At 42.3% G+C, this 17,580-nt stretch overlaps 1 protein-coding gene and 1 long non-coding RNA gene across 3 annotated transcripts in view; one reads left to right on the top strand and one right to left on the bottom strand.

Moving 5' to 3' along the window:
* The window catches only part of CELF2 (CUGBP Elav-like family member 2), an 821,985-nt gene that overhangs the window by 403,810 nt on the left and 400,595 nt on the right, over positions 1–17,580 (bottom strand). The gene's annotated exons all lie outside the window — the stretch shown is intronic.
* On the top strand, positions 813–7,720 carry LOC128316277 (uncharacterized). The gene is made up of 3 exons (XR_008299905.1): positions 813–1,201; positions 6,009–6,159; positions 6,836–7,720. It is a non-coding gene; the product is annotated as an uncharacterized LOC128316277 (long non-coding RNA).

Below are 17,580 nucleotides of genomic sequence, written 5' to 3'. Positions count from 1 at the left end.
GAACTCCAAAAAGTATCACACAGAAAATTTTTAGGGCAGTGAAACTACTCTGTATGATACCATCAAAGGTGGATACATGTCGTCACCCATTTGTCCAAGTTCACAGAACAGACAACACCAAGAGTGAGCCCCAATGCAAACTGTGGACTCTGAGTGAGAATAACGTGTCAATGTAGGTTCATCGAGGATAACACATGTACCATCCTGGTGGAGGTGTTGATAATGGGAGAGTCTGTGCATGTGTGGGGGAGAAGGGAATGTGGGAAATCTCTGTACCTTCCTGTCAATTTTGCTGGGAATCCAGGACTGCTCTAAAAAATAAAGTCTATGTCTATAAAAAAGAAGGTACTATAAAGACAAGGCATTTCTCAGTGAACTTGTATGAGTTACGATGTCCACTATTAACATGACTTTCTAAGTATAATTCATCTTCATTACTAATATTTATTTATCCAACATATTCACTGAACACTTAGCATATGTTCAGCACACACCCATGCTGGGTGCTTTCAGAGGCAACAAGATGAATTAGATCCTGATCCTCCTTTCCAAGTGTTTATACTCCAATAAAGGATATTATATATAAGGTAGACAGTGGTGGAGACTTTTGAATTTTATACAACTGACAGCTCCCTGAAGTCAAAGATCATGACTTATTTATTTTGAATACTCAGCTCCTGGCACACGCCAAGCACTCAATAAATATGAGTGGAACAGACCGGGACACATTTTCTACCTGCAGGTAATTCCCGTCTCCTCAATTCGTTTCTTAAAATGCTTGTTGGAATACCAATATTTGGGGTTGCATTCACTTCCTTTCTTTAGTTACCATTACTAAGATAATCTGACTTCACGAAGAGAGCAGGATGTTGAAAACTAAGTGAAACCACAATGAAAAAAACAACAAAGCAGAATTCCGTGTTCCAAGAAACGGAGCTGTCCTAGGGGTTCCGAAGTAGACCAATATGATGGAAGGCATGCGACAGGGTGCATATCCTTGGGCAATTTCTTCTGCCTGGTGGCTCTCTAAATCCCAGAACGTAATAACAATGCTGCCCTTTGATCTCGAGTTGTTGGATCAATCACCAATGTGAACAAACAAGAATGCTCTCTGCAAATCTGAAGTTGTGCTATAAATTCAATTTTATCAAAGAAAAAAACCAGAAGAGACAAGCATCTTTCAAAAGCAGATAAGTATCCCGTTGGTATTATACAGTTTTTTTTTTGTAGATTATTTAGCATCCCTTAAAAAAAAAAACTTTAATTTTAAACGTGTGGAACATTTGCTGGAGCACAGAGTGATGCAAGCTTTTATCATCTGTCTGAAATAGCGTTCTTCCTCATCATGTCCTATCCCTTCCCATTCCTGAACGATGCAAACCGTTCTTTTTTTAGGAAGTGTTGAAGCAAGAGCATACCGTCTATTTCTGTGCAGCCTGCCAGTTTCCAAAATTAGCCGACAACTATAAAACAGAGGACATGAGCCCCCATGCTAATTGTGTGGCGGCATGATAAATATTTTTAAGACCTGGAAGGTTTCTCTCCAATGGTAGATACTTTTGATTCTTCCAAAAGTACAAAGACTTTTTAAAAACTTTAAAATATATTTTATTTTTCTTGCTTGTCTTGCAAATGATTTAATATTTCAGTCACAGAAGGGAAGTTTTCTTTAATTAAGAGTGAAAATATTATAGTTAAGTAGATTTTTTCTTCCTTCCTTCCTTCTACTCTCCCTTCCTTCCTTCCTTCCTTCCTTCCTTCCTTCCTTCCTTCCTTCCTCCCTTCCTTCCTCCCTCCCTTCTCTCTCTTTCTCCCTCCCTTTCTCTTCCTTCCTTTCCTTTCCTTCCTTCCTTCCTTCCTTCCTTCCTTCCTTCCTTCCTTCCTTCCTTCCTTCCTTCCTTTCTTCCTTTCTCACCTGGCTTGGGGCAAAGTGTGGGCCTTTCAAGTTGGACTGGGTGGCCCAGTCGGTTAAGTGTCTGACTTTGGTCCAGGTCATGATCTTGTAGTTTGTGAGTTCAAGCCCCACATCAGATTCTGTGCTGCTTCAGCTTCTGTGTCTCCCCCGCTGTCTGCCTCTTCCCCAGTTCCACTCTGGTCTCTTTCTCTCTCTCTCAAAAATAAACATTAAAAAAAAATTTAAAAATAAAGTTGGATCTATTTCCAAATATTACATAGACAAGAAGATTGGCTTAAAAGGCATCATTACAAATGCATATATTAATTGAGGGCCGTTAACTTTTGTCTTACCTGGTGAGCCTTAGCTCCAGGAAATCTAAAACAGTGTAGAGATTAAAATTTCTCCTCTGATGAAGAAAGCCCAAAGATACTGCTCATTCCTCTTAACCCTTTATATTTTTGTTATTTTGTCCCTTCTATATCTTTTCCCTCCTGCTCTACCTTCTTCAATTTCCACTCACATGAGTAAAATAAGAGTGTGTGTGTGGCCACGCACAAGTGCATGTCTGTATGTCGACACAAGCATTATTCCCACATGGTGAAAACTATACACACACACACAAGCTCACACTTATCAGACCCTCATTTAACACCAGCCATTGCTTTAGGCCACTGACATGAGTTTACTCACTTAACTCTTACTGAAGATTCATGCAGTCATTGCTATGATTAAAACACAATAGAGATGAGAAAAATGAGACACAAAAATGTAAGTAGCTTCTGAAGGCCACATGGCTGGTGACAGGGCCAGGATCTGAACCAACGCATTCTGGCCTCAGAGCCCATTCTTCTGATTAGGAAGTCATATTGCTACTCAGTATGTACAAGCTACAAATTATATACACATACATATACATCTATACGTATATATGTATACTTTCTCACTCTCTTTTCTTAAAAAAATTTTTTAATGTTTATTTATTTTTTTTTTTATTTTTTTTTCAACGTTTATTTATTTTTGGGACAGAGAGAGACAGAGCATGAACAGGGGAGGGGCAGAGAGAGAGGGAGACACAGAATCGGAAACAGGCTCCAGGCTCTGAGCCATCAGCCCAGAGCCCGACGCGGGGCTCGAACTCACGGACCGCGAGATCGTGACCTGGCTGAAGTCGGACGCCCAACCGACTGCGCCACCCAGGCGCCCCAATGTTTATTTTAAACAGAGAGACAGCACACAAGCCAGGAAGGGGCAGAGTCTAGAGAGGGAGACAGAATCCGAAGCAGGCTCCAGGCTCTGAGCTGTCAGCACACAGCCTGACGCAGGGTTCAAACCCATGAACCATGAGCTCACGACCTGAGCCAAAGTCGGATGTTTAACCAACTGAGCCACCCAGGTGCCTCTCTCTCTCTCTCTCTCTCTCTCTCTCTCTTTGCAGGACGGAACCTTAGTACATGGACTGGGGTGGAGGCAAATCTGCAGGATCCGTCCGAAGGGCGGTGGCAGGGTCCGAGGGGAGCAGGGTAGGAAAGGAAGCCACAGCCAAGGTGGCCTAGAGACAGAGGTCACGTTGAACCCACAACGACAGCAGAATGAAGGGGAGGAGAGTGGGGTCTCAGTGGCTGAAAGGGGTCAGGTTCACAGCAGGGGGAGAGTGGGGTCCAGTCTCCTCTGAGACCTACAGGCTGCCCAGGCCTGTCCTGCAACACAACGCAGGCCGAGGGCTCAAGCAAAGCCCCTCGTGGGCAGCGCAGGAGGGAGGGGCCCAGAAGCACAGGCCGGTAAATGGGGTGGACCATGGGTAGTGTTCTCAGTGTTCTCTTGCTGCCTGGGAAGGTCACCAGAGGTAATAAAATGGGGGCACATAGACACGCACACACATATATATCGAATACATTTCTTTATTTGGTTTGGGTTGTGTGCTACAGCAGGCAACAACAAAAAAATGGCCCCACTACCAGGAAGGCTGCAGTGTAGAACGGGGAGATGGACAAAAAACAAACGAGCGAATGGATACTTACTACTGCCTCCCGTAGTATATGTGATGAAGAAGAAAGGAACAGGATAGGCTCGGAGAGTGCAGGTGGGGGCTGTTATTGTCTAGAGGGCCGTCAGGAAGGGACCTCCGGAAGGGCACTGAGCAAACATGTCAATGCGTGAAACACCACCACTCCCTCCGCCTTAACTTCTCGGCCTGTTTCTTTCCTTGGTGCCACTGCATTTCACACTCCTTTTCAGCAAATACTCACCGAGGACCCACTGCCTGAAGCAGACAATTCTAGGTGTTGCTTTGTGTAAAAATAACAAAAAACAAAAAACGATAGGCCGTCTGGATCCGTGCACTCAAAATGCTGGCAGCCTGAATGGGGGGACGGGCCCCCAGATACACTCACACAGTCACTTAGGAAACCGCAGATTCTGGTGAGAGAGACTTCACGTCGCTGCAGAGGCCGGCCTTCCGGACCCGCTCGGGCGTGGGAACGCCGGGGGGTCAGCCGGCGACGCTCGCAGAAGCAGGCCCGCCGGCGGGGCCCCGTCCACAAGAGCCCCCCTCCAGGGTCTCCGCCTTGCCCGCGTCCGCGGAGAGGACCTCTTCTGAGCCCTCGGCACACAGAATTAAGTGGACGAGGTGGTGTTTCCCTTTAAATGACGTTTGGTGTTTGGTTCGGGCTGAGGGTTATCACCGTGGGGAGACGGGACGCCCGTCCACCGAGTCCCGCAGGAAGACACAGGGACCCGCTGGAGGGCTGTGTGGAAGGAGGGATTTGCGTCGGGCAGCAGGGCGCCGGCACAGTGTGAGTGGTCAGCAGACTGGCTACGTTAAGATTAATTTAATCTCATCCCTGACCTATCCAGCCTCCTGAACAGGCAGGTCATATTTGGAGTCCTCGCTGGGAATTTTTTTTGGCTCAAAACGTCTTCAGACCATTTTAGCATCCCTCACGTAAAACAGCCACCAAGGTGTGCCTCTGTGTGTGTTCTTGTGCTCCAGCGCCTCGAAAATAAAAGCCAAAAGTTTCTCCGGTTCAACTGTGCAACACGGCCGGCCAGGCCCCGACGGTCACCTGTGAGGGGCCTTGGTTCGAATGGCCCTGCTTGCCCCTCCGGTCATTTCCAGACGGCGTCGAGGGCTTTTGTTTTCTTTTCTTTCAAAAATGTCATCTTGACACTTAGCTCAGGAATGCACTTGAGATGGGGAAGCCTGTCCTCGAGACTGCTGGTAGCCGTGGGACTGAATGTCCACATGCACTTGGGTTCACCTGTTCATCATCATCCTCTGTGCTGGTGAATCCACCACAGTTAAATAATATATCCAGGAAGAACCCGAATCTGCCATGAGTAACAATTCCTGCTCATTAAAACTCACTCATTTAGACTGTGGCAATGGCAAATATAACCAGTCCTGGAGGGCAGTCCCAGAGCCTAACGAAGGCACATTACTTTTTTTTTTTTTTAACATTTTTATTTTATTTTTTGAGAGACACAGAGAGACAGAGTACAAGCAGGGGAGGGCCAGAGAGAGAGAGGGAGACACAGAATCCGAAGGAGGCTCCAGGCTCTGAGTTGTCAGCACAGAGCCCGATGCGGGGCTGGAACCCAGGAACTAAGAGATCATGACCTGAGCCGAAGTCAGATGCTCAATCGACTGAGCCACCCAGGTGCCCCATGGAAGGCACATTACATTTCATTGGGCACCTTGTACTCTCAGAGCCAGAAAGCAAAACAAAAACAAAACCAAACAAGAAAAACGGAAAATGCACATGCAAAAGGCTGCAGGTATGTGTGCTTTTTAAAAGCTTCGTTAAGAAAATGACATCTCTCCAAACAAACAAAAAAACAAACGAAAACAAGACAACAAACCAACAACAACAAAAAAGAAGAGGTGTATCCTCTTCAAATACTATGCTTTTGCCAGAGGGCAGGGGTATCAGATTACTAAAAGATCTCTGCACTTAATACTGCTGGATAATTGTGCTCCAAAATTTACTGCAATTCATAAATGGGCTTAAGGGAAAATATACCAAAAATTATTAATCAAAAATAATTTTTTTCTTTGATAAAGCAGTCTGAAAGGCAGCCCGTTTTGCAAGAATGCCTAATTTTTCTCTATTAGCTCCTAGGGATGTAATATCACCAATAAGTCCTCTTAATGAGAGAAAATCATCCCCACTCCTGATAATTTCTGGATCAAAGAGGGATTTGCAAAAAGCAGCCTGCATCGTAATGTTTGACTAATGGCCTAATCCATCAACCGGCAAGTATTGGTACTGAGTTCATTATCATTTAATATTAGCATGTATTTATTAATTTGTTCAACAAATGCTTTCTAAAGCTCCTACTATGTGCCAGTTTCCAGCTGCTAGGGATTGAGAAGGGAATAAATAAACATAGACCCTTCCCTCACAAGGTTGACCATGTAGTGTGGAAGCCATCACAGCAAACTTATACAAAGCAATAGGCATTCCTAGGCTTTGAGTAGCAGGATGAGGTTTTATCTGCCCCCATCCCCGGAGAATCCCCTTCAAGGAGGTTTCTGGGAAAACAGATTCAGAGAGACTTCATCAGCATAACAATGTCAAAGTCTTGACTGATGAAACAGACTTCAGGGAAAGGAAGGATAATTCTGTCTCACAGATGTTGCCCTTTCCAAGAACCTAAAATATAAAAACCACTGTCCAATCGAGATGGATGTGAGAACTTGCTGGACACTGTGCACCTTCCCAAGATGGGCTCTGGCCTGGGGAAAGGCGGCGGAGGGCCCAAGGCGATGGGAGATGTGGGGCAGGAGAGAGGAGAGAGAAGGTGGTGGCTTCTGACAGCCACAGTCAAACCCTATGTGGGATGAAAGTACAAAATGGAAAAATGGAGAGATGGTTATACCAGTTCCTGGACTCCTGGTCTGTTCAAGAGTCTGATCAATGACTTCCTGCCCCTTCACAGATGCAACCTTCAGGCCCTGCCAGGCACTGGGCACTGGAGGATTCTGAGGAGCACAGGCTGGAACTCTGGACTCACGGCCTTGTTGGCTTCTGCTCAATATCCCAAAGTAAGAGACAGATATGCTCCTATCTGGCGTGTGATGTAACCATGACCTCTGCCAAAAGAACAGCCCTTCCAAGAGCTTCCACCTCCGTGGACCTGGCCTCCACCTGCAGTCCGGAATGGGGCTCAGGCCAAGGTATTGAGCCCCACCCTCTTCCTTTTTTAATTAAAAAAAAAAAAACCATCAAAACCAGAAATGCTTTCAAAGCTGACTCTGGCTCTAGGGGTAAAAGCTTGAAATAGCCATCCATGAAAAATGAAAAGTAATAAATATTGTGCTCATGTGATCTGGGGAATCTTAATGTTTTTGTTTGTTTGAAGCTAAAGACCTTACTTCTCTCCAACAGTGTATTTATTTATTTATTTCTAATCAACCCATTTGTACGGCCCTCAGTGAAGAACAGGATGGTGTGGTTACCCCTCATTTCACAGAGGAGTCAAGCGGGGATCCAAGAGAGTCCAGAGTTCGTGATCAAACGGCCCCCTCAGGGAGCCCAGCCTTTCTGCCTATAAAGGCTGGCACTGACCTCAGAGGTCTGGGCAGAAACACGGAATTCAATCTGAGTTCTGGGCACAGAGAGAGGGGCGAGACGAAATTTCTCCCATTCACGGGACCCTTTCACCTTCTTTAATTTAGCCATTCAAAATAGCACAACTCTAGTGCTATCCACAGAGGAGTCCTTAATGCTTCCTATTTTCCTGGTCGCTTCTTAGACTCTGCTGGGCAAGTTAAATGGGGTATTCATCACTACCTCTGAAAATTCAAATCTGTGTATTCAACCACGATGGGTCATGGCCAAATCCCTCATTTAACAATCGCCAATGTGCCTTTTTTGTGTGTGTGGCAACAGCAGTTTTGAACGAGTCCCAGACGAAATCTCCAACCTTCAACACATTCACAGATGACAATTATGTCTCTACAATCACTAAAAAAAAAAAAATAAAATAAAACCAACAGAAATGGAATCAACAGTAAAAGAGCTAAATTATAGATAACAGAATATTCATAAAACTATACCTCATCTCATGAATGTGGGGGCACTGTCTGTATGCCAGGATTTCTTTAGCCATTGGTGATATTCAGCATATTGCAATTGAGTGCAATTACAGTTAGCTATAATTAAGAACAATTACAGCTTTTATTTCTACTTGTTCTTTAAAAGCACATTTGTAATAAAACTTTTTTTTTAAAAGGTGAAGGATATAATTATACATCCTTATAACGTCTCAAATCATTAGTTTGACTAAAGTTTCTTCTGGAACAATTTTCATTTTAACTGTCAGATCTGCCATTTGTAGTCAATGGAACATACTTTTAAAAAAATTCCATCATTAACCTTTTTCACCCCATATGGCTGTATATGAATTATTGGTACAAATTGGAGGTTTCGGGACTTAAATCTCTAGGGCCTGCTGCAAGCCATGAGAGCATTTTCCTTTTAGTTGTCTATGTGCATGGATGTTCAAGCACACACACAGGCGTACACACATGTGTGTGTCCTTTAAGAAAACAAAAGATATGCTACATTTTTAGAGTACGCTTTCTTGCTCAAGATTTTCGGGGAAAAGAAAATTGCTTGTGTTAGAAAAAGGCGTTCTCTGGTTCTACATTACAGAACGCTGGCTCTGTGTTTATCGACTGCATATTCATGCACTACCCAAACCATACGTGCCAAAATGAAGTCTCTGCATTGTGACAAATCTGTCCCTTGGTTTAGTTCTTCACGGAGCACGTGGTGAGCATCAGCTGAATGGGATCAGGGCCTCATCAGGATCAGTGAAATGCTACCTCCTCATAAATCGAGACTCTGACTCAACACTACCCGATCGCTATCTCCCCTGCTAGACTGGAAGGTCTGTGAGGGCAGGGATGATCTCTTTTGTCCATCTCTGTCACCAGCACCCACGTCAGAGAGGGGCCGTCAGAAAGTGCTAAGTTAAATATGCTGAATCAATGAAGCAGGCTTTTTTTTCAGGTCTTTCCCGTTTATGTTGGGAATAATTGAAAATTAATCACCCGAATGACTTGAAGATAGAAGAAAATTAGGTAATTCAACTCTGGAAATTAAGGATGTTTTCACCGCTTATCTGGTTGGATTAGCTGTCCTAGGAGAGACATTGTTAGACAAAGTCTGTGCACCTGAAAATGGGGAGTTGGACCAGATCATCCTTTCCACTGAATTATCTAATACCTAACACAGACCAAAGTGTAAAGGCCATTAACATAAGCCTAAAACAGGCATGTGTACTAGTGTGTGGAGCAAATACGTGCAATCATACCCACAAGACAGGCCACTGGCATCAAAGATGCTAAAACACTGAGAAATAGCTACTGTTAAAAATACTCTCGATATCCAAAATACTGAAATGGATCTGAATGTGATTTATAAAGTTTATCACTTATTTCATAACAGCCATCAATGACTACATACTTACTATGTTTCAGTTGCTTTGCTTAGCATTTCACATAAACTCTCTCTCATTCTCCACAACTGCTTGTTATTATTATGCCCACTTTTCAGGTAAGTAAATTGAGTCTCAGAGAAGTCAAGTCAGTTTGAACCCAGGCCTGTCCAATTCTCAAATAAATAGCTAAAACAAGAAAACAAAACAACACATGGCTAATCCCGGTCAAAAGACATCAAAATTAGGAATGATAACCTGGAGGGGACAGATCTCTACATATAGCAATCCAATGGCACAAATGAGAGAAACAGGAATCTAAGAAAAAACTTTCAATCTGAACTTTACTTATAGATCTATAAGCTTTTATCTTACTGGTTCTCAGATGTACTTCCCATGAGAAAGGTCCACACGTATTAGAGGTATGAGAGGGTTGTCAAATGGGTCAGCTCTAGGGTTAAAGGTTAGCTTAAACTACTCCTAGGTATCCACCCTTGCCCAAATGCCCAGGAAGGCATCGCCATGGCCATTTGTCATAGCTCTGTCTGTAACTGAAACTAAATGCCCACAAGTAAGGTAATGGCTAAACTGCGTGATACCCACACTGCACAATACCTACGGAACAATCACAAAGAATGTTCTAAAACAGAATTCCAAGGCACGTTGAATTAGAGAAAGACTAAGTTTCAGAATAATAGGTTGGGTTTTATGTTGTTGATGTTAAAAACAAACCCAGAACAAGAAGTTCCATGAGTACATTTGAGTATGGAAATACATAGAAACAGGACTGGGGAAGAACAGCAGACTGACACGTGCTGGCCTCTGCAGAAAGGACAGCAGTGGGCATAATTCCGTCTTACACACAAAACTTTTTTCTAAAGGACTGCCCAGCCAACCTGAGGGCCCAGCGGGCGAGGTGTCATTTCCAGAGCAGCAGCATGGCTTCCAGCTCTCCGGGGTAGAAGGCGTCAGGGCCCTACAGGGCCCATCAGCTGACTTCAGCATCTGCTGGAAGGTGGCAGGAGCTGGGGTCCAAGAAGGGACAAGTGGTGCACACCATTGTCTGTGCATGCCACCTGCCAGCTGGGCTGTGGAAGGGACACTTCCATTCCCACTGCTGGGCCAGGTGCAGCTGGCAGGTTGCTCATGGTGTCCAGATGGGCATGGGCCTGGGGATTAGCCTGCAGATCTATGCACCAGGCCTCCCATCCTCTAGGGGCACTAAAGAGCCCTAGAGGCCCCTCTGCAAGAAGGCTCAGCAGCACAAGTGACACAGTCCTGTGCCCACATTCCACCAGGGGCTGCCAGGAGTCGGTAGGGGGCATACAGGGTGGATATTTATGTCCAGAAACGTCAACCCAAAGAAAGAGACGCTTATTAAAAAGCTCATTCACTTGGTCAGCTTGGCTTAAGAGTATGTATATAGATTCCTGAAATGTGTGCAAAAACCAATTTTTAATGTACTGAATGAATTTTCGATGCCCCCAAGAAACTCTGCTATTTCAAGGGGCCCTCGGGGGAACCTATTTTGGTAAGGAATGTGATCAATCTCTCACTTGTTTTAAAATTAGTATTTTCATAAATCAGTTTTGCTTATTGGAAAGTTTTGTAATTAACAGAATTCTCTGAAGTAAAGGTTAAGTAGAAAGTAAGGAGGTATTTATACTAATAAAAAAATAAGACTTAGAAAACCACTATGCCTAGGCTCTATATGTAGTCATTCACTTTTTCATCTAACATCCTGGGAGTAGAAAGGCTGGATTTTTATGAGAGGGTGGATGGGTAGGAACCCTGGCATTCTAAAAATATCACAGAGAAGCTGTAAAAAGTAAATGTGAATAGAACCACCTGAGCAAACATTCCAGTGGAAAATGTCACTTGGCTTACATGCATGGTCAGGGCCAGTCTCATTCAGATTAGGAAATGATATTGGGGAGCCTTCACCTTCCTTTCACTAACATAGCCTCCTACCACTTCTCTGAAAGTTGAAATTTCCTCCCTCCCTCCCTCCCTCCCTCCCTCCCTTCCTCCCTCCTTTCCTTCCAGAAGAGTTCCTCTTTGCTTTCCTAAGGTATAGTTGATATAACTGCATATACTTACAGTGTAGGATTTGGTAAAATTCAACATTCATATACACTCATGAAATTATTCCCACCTCAAGTTGGTGAACCTGTTCATCAACCCCAAGAGTTCCCTTCTGCCCCATTGTAACCCCTTCCTCCCATTCCCCATTCCCAAATCACCACTGATCTACTTTCTGTCACCCTACATAGAATTTTACATAAATAGAATCATACAGCAATCCTTTTTTTTGTCTGCTTTCTTTTATGCAGCATAATCCTTTTGAGATTCATACATGTTGTAGACTGTATCAATAGTAAGGTCTTTTGATTGCGAAGTACCATTCCATTGTACGATTATGCCATGGTTTGTTTATCCATTCTTGGTGGACATGTGGGTTGTTTCCATTTATGACTGTTACAAATAAAGCTGCTATAAACATTCATGTACACATCTTTGTATAGACATTTTATGATTGCCTTTTTCTTAGGTAAACATCTAGAAGTGGAATGGCTACATCATATGATGGGTATGTACTTAACTTTTAAGGAAACTGCCAAACGTCTTCTGAAATGATTGGAGCATTTTACATTCCCACTTTTAGTGTGCAAGAGCATATAACAACAGTCCCAGTATGTCTCCCCTCACCATGATTTGGTACAATCTTTTTAACTGTACTTATCAGAATAGGTGTATAGTGGTAATTCATTGTAGATTTAATTTAGATTTCCATTATTAGGGAACTACTAATTAGGGGACAACTAATTATTAGGGAACTACTAATGATGTTGGCAATCTTTTCATATGCTTATTTGACATCTACATAACTTCTTTGGAGAAGTGCCTATTCAAATCATTTACCCAGTATTTAAAATATTGGGTTTTCCTCTTATTGTTGAATTTTCAGGTTCTTTATCGGACCGATAATTTACAAATTTTTCTCATCTGCGACTTGTCTTTTCATTCTCTTAAGGGTTACTCTCAGAAAGATTTTTTTTTTTTAATGAAGTCCAATTTACCAACTTTTGGATTATTCCTTTTAGAGTTGTATCTAGGAATCTTTGCCTACTCAAAGTCACAAAGAGTTTCTCCAATGTTTCCTCCTAGAAGTTTTATAGTTTTAAGTTTTGTATTTAGTCCCGTGATATTTTGGGTTAATTCTTTTTATCTGGGACAAAGATCAAAGTTTGATTATTGCATGTGGATGTCTAGTTGGTACAGCAACATATGTTGAAACATGTATCATTTCCCCATTGCATTCTTGTTATCAATCAGGTGTCCATACATGTGTAGGTCCCTTTCTGGGTTCTCTATTCTGTTCTCTTTATCTATTTGTCTGATTTTGTATCAATATCACAGTTGTCATTACTGCAGATTTATAGTAAGTCTTGGAATCTTGTAGGGTTAGCCTTCCATCTTTGTTCTTCCTTTTCAAAGTTATTTTGGTTACTTTAGGCCCTTTGCATTTCTCCATGAATTTCAGTCAATTTCTACAAGAAAAGTGTGCTGAGATATTGATTGATATTGCATTATATCTATAGATCCACTCAGAGAAAATTGACGTTTTAACAATATTGAAACTTCTGAACCATGAATCAGTGCATCTCTCTGTTTATTTAGGTCTTCTCTAATTTCCTGCAATGTTTTGTGGTTTTCAGCACATCTCTTTTGTCGGATTTATTCCCAAGCACTGAATATTTTCAATGGTGTCATAAAAGGTAGTAAACAGAAATACAATTTGCTATTATATATAGATCTTATATCCTGCTAACTTGCTAAGCTTGTTTATTAGTGCTAAAAAGCTTTTTTTGTAAACTCCGTAGAATTTTCTAAAAAGGCAATCGTGTTGGTTTTGACTAGGCATCGCACTTCTTCTTCATCCACGTCTTTCACGTCGCACCTTTCTACCACAGTCTTGCTGATTATACTGGCGAGAATCCATATGATGTTGAATAAAAGTGGAAAGGCAGACACTGGCTTGTCCCTGATCTCAGATGCAAATTATTAAGTACTTTGCTATTAAGTATGACAATAGCAGTGAATTTTTCATATCAGATTGAGGAAGTTTCTGTCTGTTCCCAGTTTGCTGAGACTTTTTTTTCAGGAATAGATGTTGCATTCTGTCAAATCCTTTTCGGCATTTATTAGATGATCGTATAGTTATTCTCTTTCAGTTCGTTAATACAGTGAGCTACAGTAATTGATTTTTAAATGTTGCATGCCTGTCATAAAACGTATATGGCCATCATGAATTTTCCTTTTTTACATATTGTGGATTCAATGTGCTAAAATTTTGTTTAGAATTTTTGCATCTATGCTCACACGAATGTTGATCTGCAGTTTTCTTAGAGCATCTTTGTCTGGTTTTGGTAACAAGGTCACACTGGTCGCATAGATTGAATTGGAAGTATTCCCTCCTTTTTGATTTTCTGGAAGAGTTTGTGTAGAATTGTATTATTTCTTCCTGAAATGTTTGGTAGACTTTACAAACAAACCTCTCTGAGTCTGGAGTTCTCTTTGTGAGAAAGTATATAACTCCTAATTAAATTTCTTATTAGATATACGGCTATTCAGGTATTTTATTTATTCTTGAGTAATCTGGCTTTCAAGGAATGTATTCACTTTACCTAAGTCAGCAGTCAGTCCATAGCCTACAACCTAAGAATGTTTAAAAAAAATTTTTTTTAATTGAAAAAAAAGTATGTGACATAGACCATATGTGATCTTCAAAGCTTAAATTTTTTACTATCTGGCCCTTTACCAAAAAAAAGCCTGTTTTGACCTCTAATCTAAGTTTTTAATTTGCTGGCATAAAGTTGTTCATATTACCCCCTTATTATCCTCTAAAATAGCTATGGAATCTCTAGTGATGTCACATCATTTATTTTTTATATTAGGAAGTGAGGGTTTTTTTTCCTCCCCCCAATCAGTCTAGTTAGAGGCTTAGCCATTCCTTTTATTAATCTCAGAGAACTGGCATTTGGTTTCATTCATTTTCTGTGTTGTTTTTCTGTCTTCTATTCCACTCTCAACTTTATTGTTTCCTTTCTTCTACATATTTCGTGCTTAAGTAGGTCTTCTTTTTGTAGTTTCTTAACGTGGAAATTGAAGTCACTGATTTGAGACTTATCTTTGTTTCTAATATAGGGGGTTAAAAGTCCCCATAAAACTGTTTAGTGACATTGCACAAATACCGATATGCTATGTTTTCGTGTTTATTCAGTTCAAAATATTTACTAATTTTCCACTTGATTTGACACATGGATTCTCCAGAAGTATGTTGTTTTAGCTGCAAATATTTACAGATTTTGTTATCGATTTCTAATTCAATTCTGTTTTGTCCAAGCGTGTGCTCTGTGTCATCTGAATACTCTTAAACTCATTGAGACTTGTTTTATGGGCCAGAATGTGGTCTATTTTGTTAAATGTTCCATATGTGCTCGAAAAGAATATGAATTCTGTTGCTGCATGTAATGTTCTAGAAATGTCGATTAGGTCAATTTAGTTCAAGTGTTGTTCAAATCTTTTCTGCTCTTACTGATTGCTTGCCTACGTGTTCCATCAACGATTGAGAGAGGAGGGTTAAAGTCTCTCACCATGGTGGAATTGTCTATTCTTCTATCAGTTTGTGCTTCATGTATTTTGAATCTCCACTGTTAGATACATAAAAGTTTAGGACTCTCGGTACATTGATGAATTGACCCCTTTATCATTACCAGATGACCCTCTGTATCTCTAGTAACATTCTCTGCTCTGAAATGTACTCTGTCCCTATTAATAGAGTCATTCCAAATTCTGGAGGATAAATGTCCAAAGTCAAGGTATCAGCAGGGCCATGCTTCCTCTGAAAACTCCAGAAAAGAAACTTCTTTGCCTCTTCCAGCTTTTGTTACCTGCCAGCACCTCTGTCTCTACTGTCACATGTCCATCTTTCCCGTGTGTGTCTAAGTCTCTGCATCTCCTCTCTTCTTTTTATAGAACAACAGTCATATTGGATTTAGGACTCAAACTAATCCAGAATGTCCTCCTCTTACCTAGTTACATCTGCAAAGACCCTATTTCTACAAAAGGTCACATTTTGAGACTCTGAGTAGACATGATTTTGGGGGGATACTATTGAATCCAGAAGAGTCTGCCTTCTGGACCCCCAAAATTCACATTCATACCATATGCAAAATACATTCACTTCATCTCACCATCCCCCAAAGGTTTAACCCATTCCAGCATTAACTTTAAATTCAAAATCTCACCTAAGTATCATCACTTCAAAAAAGTTCCAGGATGCCTGGGTGGCTATCTGTTAAGCATCTCACATGTCTGACTCTTGATTTCGGCTCAGGTCATGACATCACGACCGTGAGATCGAGCCCCACATTGGGCTCAGTGCTGGCATGGAGCCTGCTTAAGATTCTCTCCTCCCCCCCCCCCCCCCATCCTCTCTCTTTCTCTCTCTAAAAAAAAAGCTCCAAATATCATTATATAAAGTATCTAAATTAGGCATGGGTGAGATTGTGGGCACAATATATCCTGGGAGAATTCCTGTCCATGTGTGGACCTGTCTTACTCAAAAATAAGTTATCTGCTTCCAAAGTACAATTGTGGGCAGACATAAGATAGATACTCTCATTCTAGAGTAGAGGGAGGCAGGGAAGAGGAGCAGAGGAGGAGGGGAGGAGGGAGAGAAGGGGGAGAGAGAGAGAGAGAGAAACTGAATAAAGGAGCCATTGGTCTAAACAGATTTGCAACCCAGCAGAGAAAGTACCATTAGGCTTCAGAGCCTGAGAATAACTCTTGGATGCTTGGTCCATCTTGCGGGTCCACAAAGGCTGAGCCAGCTCTGGCCTCTGGGCTGGCAGAGTTCCCATCAACCCCTGCCTCTGAGCCCACAGGAGGCCCGAGAGCCCCTCCCCAGGGTCTGTCTCTCTGACCTCTCCATCTGTAGCTCCAGTTCTCAGAGCCATTCTTCCATTTTATTGAAAAGTGAAGCCTGTTTGTAGCTGAGTCGTTCCATCAGCCCCTTCCTGCTGGTAGAATCCCAGAAGTCAGACAGCCTCCTGCCATTTCACCCTGCCTCTGTCCCCTTCTGTTCAAACTGTAAGTGTTTTTGCTGATATGATGCTTTCCAAAATCTTGTCGGTCTTCCGTGTGTATCTTGGGGATCCACACCATTACACAGGGGGGTTCTCTACAGATTCTTCTTGGACAAGCCCATCTATATTCCCGGCTTCTGCTGGGATGACTGATTGGATCCGAGAGTCACACGCCTGATCTCTTCAGCACAGGTCCCTGCTGCCACACCCTTGGCTTTGTTTCCAGGGCACCCTCTGGAGAGGCTGAGAATTTCCCCAGTCATCAAGTTCTGATTCTACTGCTTACCAGTTCCTTCCCCGATTTATTTTTTTCTCTTCTCTCATTTTACTATAAGCAACTGGGAGAAATCAAGCCACAGTTTCCACACTCCACTTGAAGTCTCCTCAGCTAAAGATCCAAGTTTGTGGCTTCTAAGCTCTACTTTCTCCCAATCACTGGAATGCAATTCAACCAAGTTTTCTGCCATTGCGTGACAAGAACTGCTTTTCCTCTGGTGTCCAACCACACGTCTGTCCTGAGGCCTCTCACCAGAAACACCTGAAGGTTCACAAGTCTACCAACATTCTGTTCATGGTGGTACCAGTGTCCCCTATGTCAGGAGCTTTCTCCACCAAGACCTTCATTCACTTCCTTCTGAGTCTCCACCCGAATCACCTTTAATGTCTACATATCACCAACAATCTTTCCAAGGCAATCTAAACTTTTATTTTAGCAGGTACCCAAAATTCTTCCAGCTTCTACTCATTATATGATCCCAAAGCCACGTCCACATTATCGGTGACAGTGGTACTCCACTTCCAGTACCAAGATCTCCATTCATTTCTTAGGACTGCTCTACCTCATTGCCAGGAACTGGGTGGATTAAAACAATATAAATGTATTTCCTCACAGTTCTGGAGGCAAGAAGTCTGAGGTCAAGGTGTTGGCAGGGTCATGCTCCCTCTGAAGTCTCTAGGGAAGAACCTCTTGCCTCTTCCTAGCTTCTGGTTGTTGTTGACAATCTTTAACATTCCTTGGCTTGTAGCAATATTATTCCTTTTTTTTTTTTTTAAGTTTATTCATTTATTGTGGGGGGGGGGGTTGGGTGA

Source organism: Acinonyx jubatus, chromosome B4, assembly GCF_027475565.1.
Source record: "Acinonyx jubatus isolate Ajub_Pintada_27869175 chromosome B4, VMU_Ajub_asm_v1.0, whole genome shotgun sequence".
NCBI classification, from domain to species: Eukaryota; Metazoa; Chordata; class Mammalia; order Carnivora; family Felidae; genus Acinonyx; species Acinonyx jubatus.
Note: the sequence above shows the minus strand (reverse complement) of the source record. Positions and strands in the feature narration are given on the sequence as shown.